The following is an 11,491-nucleotide window of genomic DNA, read 5'->3' as shown; positions in this document are numbered from 1 at the left end:
AGATAGTTTTAATTTCTGTTTGCATTATGAAGGCATTATCAGATAAACCAATAATAAAATACATGAATAAGAATCAAAGTCATATCCTAGTTATCTGACACTATGTCAGATTGAAGCACTGACGGAAAAGCTAGAAGATAAAACGAATATCATTATACATAATAAATTATCATTATATTATAATTACTTACTAAAGTAAATGATGTAACTATATTATTATTACTAGACAAATTTAGCATAATGTATAAAAAAGCCTTCAGTTCTCCAGAAATATTTATGGTGTCGCGCTTCAGCTCATGTTTTGAGACAGGCTCTCACTAAACATGGCCCCATCTCTTCAGTTAGAATGCCTGGCCATCAAGGAGCAGGAGTCTCCTTCTCCTGCTAACTAGTGCTGGGGTTAAAAACATAAGCCACCCTCCATATGCAGCCTGGAGATCTGAACTCAGGTCTTAATAGTTCTGGGGCAGCCTCTTTGCCCAGTAGACCTGAAGATGGTTTATCAGAAACTCAGATGGTTTCTGAAGATCTCTGAGATGTAAAATCTTTAGACACAAAACTTAAGATTCTTCCTTTTTCTAATCAGAAAAAAAATACACACTGTGTGCTTCATCACATTAAATATAATAGTATTGATTTTAAAATTAAACTTTTTAAAATCATATTTGGAAAATGCTATGGAAACATTTAATTTGAAATACTGAGAAATGAGGTCCCATTTATTGATTGTTGCTCTTAGAGCCTGTGCTGTTGGTGTTCTGTTCAGGAAGTTGTCTCCTGTGCCAATGAGTTCTATGCTCTTCCCGACTTTTTCTTCTAACAGGTTTAATGTGTCTGGTTTTATATTGAGGTCTTTGATCCACTTGGACTTTAGTTTTGAAAAGATCATCCTGACACACATGGTATATACTCACTCATAAGTGGATATTAGACATATAGTATAGGATAAACATACTAAAATCTTACACCTAAGGGAGCTAACCAAGAAGGAGGTCTCTGGCTAAGATGCTCAATCCCCATTCAGAATGGCAAAGAGGATGAACATTGGAGGAGGGAGAAAACAAGGAACAATATAGGAGCCTGCCACAGAGGCTCTACCCTGCAGTGTATCAAAGCAGATGCTGAGACTCACAGCCAAACTTTGGGCAGAGTGCAAGGAATCTTATGAAAGAAGTGGGAGATAGTAAGACCCGGAGAGGACAGGGGCTCCACAAGGAGAGCAATAGATACAAAAAGTCTGGGCACAGGGGTCTTTTCTGACACTGATACTCCAACCAAGGACCACTCATGGAGATGGCCTGGAACTCCTGGAACTCCTACAGAGGTAGCCCATGGCAGTTCAGTGTCCAAGTGGGTTCATATTAATGGGGAGAGGGGCTGTCTTGATTGGCTTGCTCTTTGATCACCTCCACCTGAGGGAGGAGCAGCCTTACCAGGCCACAGAGAAAGACAATGCAGCCACTCCTGATGAGACCTGATAGACTAGGGTCAGAGGGAATAGGAGGAGGACCTCCCCTATCAGTGGACAGGAGGAGGGGCACAGGTGGGGAAGAGGAAGGGAGGGTGGGATTGGTAGGGGAGGAGGGAGGGAGCTACAGGGGGGATACAAAGTCAATAAATCATAATTAAAAATAAAAATAATTAAAAAAGAAATACTAAGAAATAAAATGAAATAAAGAAAATTACCTTCTTCCTTGGAAAAGTTGTACCTAACTCTAAACAAGTAGCATATGAATATATTTTCCTGTATAAAAATATGCACAGAAATAAAGAAATTATAACCACCATTTTTCAGCCTTGGACTTTGTGTACGGCAGCAGGAAAAATACACAAGATTCCAAGCTGTCAGTGTACAAAGAGATAAGGAACCGTTTGTTAGGTTCTCAGAACCACATCTGTTTTGATACAGAACGAATTTAAAACCCTACTCTTTGATTTGTAAGTTAATGAAAAGAACAGCAGACAGAGAAACAAGGATGTGGTTAGAAAATTTAAGGGAAATTTGTAGACATTTGTACGGCGACAGAACAGTGGTCATATAGAGGTTATTAATTTTAAAGTTTACAACTATAGTGTGGTTACAGTCTTGAAAACAACGATCTCTTTTGGATATATAGTTAAGTATTTACAGATGAGACCCCAAGAGAGCTAAGATTCATTTCACAATTATCACAAGTGGGAAAAATAAAACAGTACTGGTGTCTGTTCAGGATATGGATAGAAATATTATCTGTTTTATGAGTCTCTCTTTTTTGTCTTGTGCTTAAAAATACCAATAATGCAAAGGTTAAAATAAAATGATAATTATATTAATATTCTTCTAAAATGTAATTTCTATAATGAAAAACCCTTTGGCTATATTTCTAATTTCAAGGAAATTTGCATATATAGTCATAAATAGAATATAATGTTGAGAAAAAGCAATAAAGAAAAAATATTTGATTCTCATTTTATGTGACTATTTCATTGAAGAGAGTTCTTTTATGCTTATATCTTTGATGATAATATAGTGAAAAATGACAAATGCATGGTAAAATATTAATCTAAACTTAGTAATGGGCAACTTTTGTGAGGAACGATGTGCTGAGCTCCTTAGACGCTGTGAATTCCAGTTAGTTGGTGGAATTACATAGTCCTGTGTTTTTCTGTGAAGGGACACGTGTACTTAAATATCTTTCACAATCTGACAAATGTGCATCTATGTATAAATGAATCATATGGCGTTGGTACTTTTTCGGCTTTCTTTCACATGGGTCTGAGTTTCTAGTGTGTTTGTATGTGTGCGTGTGTGTTCTCAGAGAATACCTGTTTCATTGAGGCAATCTCTCAGTTGAATACAGAACTCATCGTTATGATGAGGCTACCTAGTCAGCTTGCTTATAGAATGCACTGTCTCCACATTCCAAGTGCTGGAATTATAGTTTGCTGAGGCATTTTTCCAGCTCCTGATTTGTCGTGTGTTCAGTTTCATTAAATGATTTATTTTAGTACATTTGAATATTGTATAGTATCAATTGCATTTCAAATAATAGGTCAGTATTTGCAGGTATTAACTCTGTACTGCAAGAAAATCAGTAAGTTAAATGAATAGACAATTATGCTTCCTAAAGAGTCTTTACAATCTTAAAGTCATTTTATTAAGTTAGTGAGGATTTTAGTTATGTGTCTTATATAACTTAGCACATTCTAAATATTTATATGTTATAGGACAGACAAATTCAATCTATTTGTTTAAAATCGATTGTTTGGGTCCCCAACCTCCACACCCCACCAGAAAAGAAGAGAAGGGGCAGACTTGACTGCAGGTCTGGAAGACTTCTGGCAACCATGAGTGAGCAGCAGCTCCTGGCCTGCTGGAGCCCAGCTGCAGAGGCTGCAGGTGAAGTGTGGAGGCCACCTGTGCCCAACCTCCCTCAGCTTGCTGTGCTCCGACCTCCACCTACAAGGCTGCTTCATTTCCCAGGACCAGAAACCACTGGGGAGCAGCAGAATGCTCTAAGCTCCATCTTCTGGGCCTGCTTCTTTGTTTTACAACTACCAGGGAATAGAGGGTAGGGACCCTTCCCCCAGCCCCTGACCTGCTAGAGACCAGCTGTGAGGCCTGCAAGTGAGGTCTGCCTCAGGCCATTTGGGCCCAACCCTCCCCAGCATGTTCCATTATCCAGAATGACAGCTATTAGATAATAGCAGGTACCAGTACCACTGAGGAACAGCAGTGTGATCCTAGCAACTCTTCTGGGCCCATTCCATTTCCCCATCTATACTTCTACCTGCAAACCCAGAGACTGGCAACCAATGGGGTACAAAAGCCATCAGGAAGCAGCAGAAGCCATCAGGGAGGAGCAGAGACCAACACCCATCATGGAACAATAGCATCCAGTATGCCCCATTTCCTAATCCCCATCATTCTTTCAATCCCAATCTCCCTGTATCCCAAGAGATCTGCTATCACCTGAGAGCCAGAGGACTGCTGCCACATGGGACCGCCAGCAATTCCTACAATCCTAGAGTCAAACTACCATCAGACAGCACCAGGTTAGATAACACTAGGGAAAACCAAATAGCTAGAGGCCAGCATAAGAACACATGGAACAAGTTTACATTCCCACCAGCAGTGGAGGAGGGTTCCCCTTTCTCCACAACCTCTCCAGCATGTGTTGTCACTTGAGATTTTGATCTTAGCCTTGATGGGTATAAGGTGAAACAGTAAGATCTGGAGAGGACAGGAACTCCACAAGGAGAGCAACAGAACCAAAAAATCTGAGCACAGGGGTCTTTCCTGAGACTGATACTCCAATCAAGGACTATGCATGGAGATAACCTAAGACCCCTGCACAGATGTAGCCCATGATAGTTCAGTATCCAAGTGGGTTCCATTGTAGTAGGAACAGGGACTGTCTCTGACATGAACTGATTGGCCTGCTCTTTAATTACCTCCCCCTGAAAGGGAAGCAGCATTACCAGGCCACAGAAGAGGACACTGCAGCCACTCCTGATGAGACCTCACTGACTAGGATCAGAAGGAAGGAAAAGGAGTCCTCCCCTATCAGTGGACTTGGGGAGGGGCATGCATGCAGAGGGTGGAGGAAGGGAGGGATTGGGACAGGAGGAGGGAGGGAACCACAGGGGGGATACAAAATGAATGAAGTGTAATTAATAATAATAAAAAAGAACACACACAAAAAAACTCAAGGCCATATGACACCACTAGAAACCAACTATTCTACCACAGCAAACCCAGGTGATCCTATCACACCTGAAGCACAGGAAAACAGAAACAGAAGGAACATTTCCAAACTCATTCTATGGAGCCACAGTCACCCGGTACCTAAACTACACAAAGACTCAACAAAGAAAAATAATTTTAGACCAATCTCCCTCATGAACATTTATACAAAAATATTCAATAAAATACTCACAAACCAAATCCAAGAACACATCAAATACATATCCATCATAATCAAGTAGACTTCATCACAGAATGCAGGGATGGGTCAATATATGAAAATCCATCAATGTAATCCACCATGTAAAAAAAAAAACTGAAAGAAAAAAAGTCATATGATCATCTCTTAGAAGCAGAAAAAGTCTTTGACAAAATCCAACGCTCCTTCATGATAAAAGCCTTGGAAAGATGAGCGATATAAGGCACATACCTAAACATAATAAAAACAATATACAGCAAGCCTATAGCCAACATCAAACTAAATGGAGAGAAACTCAAAGCAATTCCACTAAAATCAGGTTCAAGACAAGGCTGCCCATTCTCTCTGTATCTCTTCAACATAGTACTTGAGTCCTAGCAAGAGTAATAAGGCAACTAAAAGAGATCAAGAAGGTACATTTTAGAAAGGAAGAAGGCAACGTATCACTATTCATGGATGATATGATAGTATATGTAAGTGACCCCCAAAATTCTACCAGTGAACTGCTACAGCTGATAAACATCTTCAGCAAAGTAGTTGGATAAAAAAATTAAGTTAAAAAGAAAACAGTAGCCCTCCTGTATATAAATAACAAATGAGCTAAGGGGATGAGGAAGGGGTCTACAGCTGGGATACAAAGTGAATAAACTATAATAAATTTAAAAATAAAAAATAGATAAGATAGAAAACAGAAATTAGGGAAACAATACCTTTCACAGTAGCCACAAAAATAATATGAAATATAGTGGTGTAGCTGTAAGTAAGCAAGTGAAAGACCTGTATGACAAGAACTTCAAGTCTCTGAAGAAGGAAACTGAAGAAGATATCAGAAGATGGAAAGATCCCCCATGCTCATGGATCGGCAGGATTAACATAATAAAAATGGCCATCCTACCAAAAGCAATTTAGAGATTCAATGCATTTCCCATCAAAATACCAACAATACTTCTTTACAGACCTTGAAAGAAGAATTATCAGCTTCATATGGAAAACCAAAAACAAGCAAACAAACAAAAAACAAAACAAAACAAAAAACCCCAGAATGCTAAAAGAATCTTGTACAATAAAAGATCTTCCAGAGGTATTTCCATTCCATTCCTGATCTCAAGCTGTACTATAAAGCAGCAGTAATAAACTACATGGTACTGACATAGAAACAAACTGGTAGATCAATGGAATTAAATAGAGGACAAAAACATAAACCCACATACTTACAGGCACTTGATTTTTGACAAAAGAGCCAGAACCACACAATAGGGAAAAGACAGCATCGTCAACAAATGGTGCTGGAATTACTAGATGTCAACATGTAGAAAAGTGTAAATAGATTTATATTCATCATCCTGCATAAAACTCAAGTGGACCAGAGACCTCAACATAAAACCAGACAAACAAAATCTACAGGAAGAAAAAGTGGGAGAGAGCCTTGAACTCATGGGCAAAGGAGAAAACTTCCTGAACAGAACACCAACAGCACAGGCTCCAAGATCAACAATTAAAAAATGGGACCCCGTGAAACTGAAAATCTTCTATAAAGCAAAAGGCACTGTCTCTAGAACAAAATGACAGCCTACAGACTGGGGAAAGATATTCATGAACCCCAAATCTGACAGCTGGCTAAAATCTAGAATATATAAAGAACTCAAGAAATCAAACAGCAACAAACCAAATAATCCAATGAAATTATGGGGTACAGTGTTAAATAGAGAATTCTTTTTTTTTAAATTTTTCATCAATTACACTTTATTCATTCTGCATCCCCCCATAAACCCCTCCCTCCTCCCCTCCCAATCCCACGCTCCCTCCTCCCTCTGCTTGCATGCCACTCCCCAAGTCCACTGATAGGGGAGGTTCTCCTCTCCTTTCTGATCTTAGTCTATCAGTTCACATCAAAAGTGGCTGCATTGTCCTCTACTATGGCCTGGTAAGGCTGCTCCCCCCAGGGGGAGGTGATCAAAGAGCAGGCCAATCAGATTATGTCAGAGGCAGTCCCTCTTCACATTACTATGTAACCCAATTGGACTCTGAACTGCCCTGGGCTACATCTGTGCAGGGGTTCTGGGTTATCTCCATGAATAATCCTTGGTTGGAGTATGGGTCTCTGGGAAGTTCCCTGTGTTCAAATTTTCTTGTTCTGTTGCTCTCCTTGTGGAGACCCTGTCCTCTCTAGCTCTTACTATTTCCCAGTTCTTACCTAAAATTCCATTCACTCTGCCCAACAGTTGCCCATCAGGCTTAGTATCTGCTTTGATAGTCTGAGGGGCAGAGGCTTTCAGAGGCCCTCTGTGGTAAATAGAGAATTCTTAACAGAGGAATAACAAGTGGCTAAGAAATACTTACATGCTCAACATTATCAGGCATCAGGGAAATGCAAATTAAAATGACTCTGAGATTCCATCTTACAACCATCAGAATGGCTAGGATTAAAAACTCAGGTGACAGCATATGCTGGCGAGGTTGTGGAGAAAAGGAAACACTCTTTCTTTCTTTTTTTTTTTTTTTTTAAGATTTCCATGTCTTTTTAATAATTTCATCATAGGGTTCACCTTTATAATATAATAACACCCAAATAATGTCACATCAGAGAATAGAATCTCAAATCCAAGAAAAAAATATATGTTATACTAGCTCATGTGCATACATGTAACTATAAATATTTGGGATATAGCCACCCAAATCTATGTGAGTCCATACTGATATTTACAACTCTATTTTATCAACACATCTATCACAATAGCCTCCTACCTTGTTCGCCTGCAACTTCTATATCTCACTTCAAACATTAAACATGTTTACATCACTCACAACTGAGTGATGGAAACACTCTTTCATTTGCTGGTGGGAGTGGAAATTTGTAGTACCACTTTGGAAATCAATCAGGCCCTTTCTCAGAAAATAAGGAACAGTTCTGCCTCAGGACCCAGCAGTACCACTCCTGGACATATACATGAAAGGTGTTTCACCATACAAGGACATTTGCTCAACTATGTTCATAGCAGCTTTTATTCATAACAGAAACTGGAAACAAACTAAATGTTCCTCAACTAAGGACTGGATAAAGAAACTGTGGTACATCTACACAATGGAATACTACTCAGCCATTAAAAACAAAGAAATCATGAAATTTGCAGGCAAATGAACAGAACTAGAAAATATCTTTCCTGAGTGAGATAATGTAGAAGCAGAAAGAGACACATAGCACATACTCATTTATAAGTGGATATTAGCCATATAATACAGGAAAGCAGCACTACAATCCACAAACCTAAAGTAGCTAAATAACAAGACCCTAGGGAGGATGCTTAATGCTCATTCTGAAAGGGAAATAGAGACAGAAGTTGAAGAGACTGAAAAGGGTGGGAGCCTGCCATAGATGCCTTCTGAAAGACTCCACCCACCAGGGAATCAAAGCAAATGCTGAGACTCACAGCCAAACTTTGGGCAGAGCACAAGGTGTCTTATGCAAGAGTGGAGGATAGAAGGAACTGGAGGGGACAGAAGCTCCACAAGAAGATCAACAGAGGTAACAAATCTGGGCCCAGGGGCACCTGCAGAGACTGATGCATCAACCAAGGACCATGCAGGATATGGGGCCCCTGCTCATAGGTAGCCGATGGGCAGCTCAGTCTCAAGTGGGTTTCCTAGTTAAGGGTGCAGGGACTGTTGCTGACATGGACTCTGTTGCCTGCTCCACAATCACTTCCACCTGGGGGCATGGATTTGTCAGGCCACAGAGGAAGAGGTTGTAAACAGTCCTGATGAGACTTTATCTTGATAGGCTGGGGTCATTTGATAGGAGAGGAGGCCTCCCTCTTTCTGAGGACTAGGGGAAAGGATAAGGGGAAGAGTGAAGGAGGGTGGGATAGGGAGTGGCCTAAGATCAGGATGTAAAATGAATCCATTAAAAAAACAAAACCAAACCAACACCACAAACAACAAAACCATTGTTTGGGTACATTGACTGAATTGTCTTTTGATATTTACTGTCTTCTGGAACTTTCTTAGAAAAAGCCTTAGAATCTTCCTTAGGAAACAATAACATACAACTGAATTTTGGCACCAAACACAGACTTAAGCTGGAAAAGTTAACTTGACAAATGTTCAGTATTTTTCTGACTTAAAGTTAGGAGAGCCCAAAGACAGAATTAAAAAAAAATTAATCAAAATCTTCAAATAAACAACTCTCCTCAGAAGAGGTTCCTGGAGGCATTTGTATAGCTAAAAGAAGAGACTAAATTATAGTAAATATTAAACTGAAACTGGAATTATTTGGCATATCTTTTTTCTGACACAAATGGTTATCTAATTTCTGTTTTATCTGTTCTACTACAAAGACTTTCTTTAATCTTCTTAAGTTTCCCTTAAGAACATTTTACTGCGAGGCAGAGATTCATGTTCAAGGTCTACCTCCAACAATTCAAACCATTGTATTTACTCAAATACTTCAGCTGAAGTTTTATTTTCCATTGTGAATAAAATAACCATTATAATAATTATTTTCCTTTCCTTAGGACTACTGTGAGTTAAAATATTTATTTGCATGAAAAATGTTCTTGAAAAGCTTAAGAGTAGGTTTTTCTGGAAGGTTCTTGGAGGAGGCAGCCAGAGACTCCACAGGGGGCTAGAATTGGTGTCCATCAGTCCTTCTGAACCCACACAGACATTGTCAAAGTTGCCATGCTCGAGGAATGAAGCTCAACCAAGACAAGCCAGCCCAGTACTACTTCAGGAGCTGACACCATTAAGACAAGCCTCGAACCTAAGAAAATAAACAAAATATTCAAAATGGAAAAGGCAATGTGGCACTTATAACCATTATAAGTGATAGTGTTACTATTCTGAAACAAATGCAAGTATTGTATCTAGCACCCAGAATGCTAGTGAGGCTGTCTAAAGCTCAAGATGTAGAAGCAGCGGATGGCACCACATGCACAGTCAACATTGCTGGCTCTCTTTGACTCCTACACCAAGCCTCTGCAGAAAGATGTACATCAAACCATCATTTTCTAGTCATTCCAAAAGCTTTGGAAAAGGGTCTTGAAATCCTTGCTGACATGACTCTACCTGTGTAACTGAGCAAGAAAGAAACTTGGTTAAATAGGTCAACCACTTTGAATTAAAAGATTATCTCTCAATAGCGGTCTTTTCTCTCTAGTGAGTGCCAATGAAGTGATGAAAGCGGTTGAATCAGCCACATGTACCACTGTAGAGCTTAGAGATATTAAAATAGTTAAGAAGCTTGGTGGGACAATATATGGTTGTGAGCTGGTGAAAGATCTCCTTCTTGCCCAGACAGTGACAAATTCTGGTAAATCAAGAGTTGAAAAACTAAAATTAGACTTACCAGTTCTGCTTATCTGTTCCTAAAACAGATAGGATAATTGAATAATAGAACCTGATTAAACTTTGAGAAGAGAGTTTAGGTTTTAAATTTGGTAAAGATCAAATTTAAGATAAAGAAAATGGGGTGTAATGTCTTCATACATAAATATATCCTAAGGGATGCACTTAGAGATATTTCATTACAGTCTCTGAATAACATAAAGATAAAGGTGGTTAAAGATATTGATGACATTGAGTTCATTTGCAAAACAAATGTAACCAAACCATGGCTAGTTCACTGCTGACTTGTTGGGTTCTGCTGAGTTAGTAAAGGAAGTCAGTTTAAATGGCTCTGGAAAACTAGTCAAGATTACAGGTTGTAGAAGCCCAGCAAAACAGTTGCAATTCTTGTACTGGTTCTAACAAACAGGTGATTGAAGAAGATGAGGGCTCCATTAATGATGCTCTCTGTGTAACTCACTGCTTATTAAAAAAGGGGTGCTCTTATTGCAGAAGATGGTGTTCCAGAAATGGTGTTGGCCTTGAGAGACTGACTGAGTACTTGCGAACACCGAGTGGTATGAAATTCTACTGTGTCTGTGCTTTTGCAGCTGCTATAAAAGGCATCCTATCTATGCTAGATAAAAATACTGGCCTGAATCCTATTTCTACAGTAATGGAACTAAGAAACCACTATGTCCAAGAAGAAAAAAACCATAAATGTTGGAAAAAATTTCCAACATTTTTGAAAAATGTTGGAGTGGTCAATGCTTTGACCCTAGCAACTTAAATTGTTTGTAACATTCCGAAAATTAGTTATGTGGTAAATACTTGCTTATCTGGATAAGGCTGGCCAATTGGCACCATTATGGACAGCAAAACTGTGGTTGGAATGGAAGATGATCACTTGGATGTCACTTCTTGCCTGGAAGCTTGCTGCTTCAAAGATTTTGGACAATGTCTTTCAGTTGGCATTTGTTTGAAATTGTATTAAAAATGTAAGGAAAATATTAAATTGATTTTAAAAGAGAGAGAGATAGAATTATTTGAGAATGGCAACCTAAGTTTCCAACAAAGGAAGGTCATATTGAGCATATGAACAAAGGAGTAGCCTGATGATAACATCAGACAGTTGTAACTCCATGGAAAACAATGCTGCCACCACTTTCAGGTCAACATGTTCAGGGTAGAACTTTCAGTGTGCAGTGTTCAGCTTGCTGCACCTCTTGCTGTGTGTCCCCTGG

At 39.2% G+C, this 11,491-nt stretch overlaps 1 pseudogene; it reads left to right on the top strand.

Annotated features, from left to right (window-relative positions):
• The first annotated feature begins 3,327 nt into the window (after positions 1-3,327).
• Positions 3,328-11,094, top strand: LOC110558055 (T-complex protein 1 subunit delta-like; annotated as a pseudogene).
• The last annotated feature ends 397 nt before the right edge of the window (positions 11,095-11,491 follow it).

Source organism: Meriones unguiculatus, chromosome 1, assembly GCF_030254825.1.
Source record: "Meriones unguiculatus strain TT.TT164.6M chromosome 1, Bangor_MerUng_6.1, whole genome shotgun sequence".
Lineage (NCBI taxonomy): Eukaryota > Metazoa > Chordata > Mammalia > Rodentia > Muridae > Meriones > Meriones unguiculatus.
The sequence above is the reverse complement of the archived record's forward strand: the minus strand, read 5'-3'. Positions and strand labels throughout refer to the sequence as shown.